The sequence below is a fragment of the Protopterus annectens genome, chromosome 5.part1 (genome assembly GCF_019279795.1).
Source record: "Protopterus annectens isolate FY-2018-M chromosome 5.part1, PAN1.0, whole genome shotgun sequence".
In the NCBI taxonomy this organism is placed as follows: Eukaryota; Metazoa; Chordata; order Ceratodontiformes; family Protopteridae; genus Protopterus; species Protopterus annectens.
The window spans coordinates 539,932,917-539,933,995 of NC_056736.1; positions in this window are offsets into that span (position 1 = coordinate 539,932,917).

The following is a 1,079-nucleotide window of genomic DNA, read 5'->3' on the forward strand; positions in this document are numbered from 1 at the left end:
ATATAAATGTGTTGGGAAACTGCAAACTTCAGAAGATAATGAAATAGTAAAATATATAACTTAATAAGAAGCCCATACGAATAGGTAACAGTATTGAGTTAAGTTAAGAAAACGTTGGTTTTACTACTATCATGTGTACGTTATGATGGTGGTTAATATTGTAAACCTGTCATATGGAAATAGGAATTCAGTGCAGCAGCACTGGAGATGATTACTAAGGAAATTACTTTGTTGTCATACTGTGACTGTGCCTAAGCTTTCAGCGAGAAAGAGATTAGAGGAGCTCAACCTTGGTTGACAAATTCAAATAAATGCAGCATACCTTTTCCATCTTCTTTAAATTATTGAAATACTAGATTGAGGCACAAAACAAGCCTTATGTTTTTGTTTTTAGTGTCATGAAATTTGTTGGATGGGGTACAATGCAGAGTAATGGCTTGCTAAGTTAATTAGTTATAAAAATTGGGAGGGGCTTAGGTGCCTAATTATCTGTTTTGCTGTGTAGTTTATTCATAAATTACAGCCGGTTTTCTACTAGTTAGTACAAGCTGATTTATGATTGTTCAACAGACTTTTTCCCTCAGTTTTCCTAAACCTTTGGAAGAGTTTGATTCAGGCAGAAAACAAACCTTTTATCTTCCTATTGCTTGTGTCTTGATATTTTTAGAGGGGAGGAGTGGCAGGATTCAGTAAAAATATCACCATAGGTCTATTATGACTTCACTGAGAAGTCCTAGCAGTGCTAAAACAAAATTAATTTCAGAGATTTGAAAGACCCACATTGTATAAAAGCTCACTAGTGGCTCATTAACTTTTCTGTGAAATGAACACTGCACATTTAGAAGTAACCACGCTAGTGTTCCCACTACCTGTCTAAGCAAGTGAGTTAAACAAGCCCCTAGAAGTGTGTACATCTACTTACAGAAACACACACACACACACACCAGCTTCACAGTAAAAACCTGCTAAGGTGCTAACAGCCTTTATCTTAGACATCAGTGGATGTGCATTCCATCCAATGATGATGTACATTTTTATCAGTTTACTCTCCAAACAGTACAGCAGAGCTTTCCTTTCAC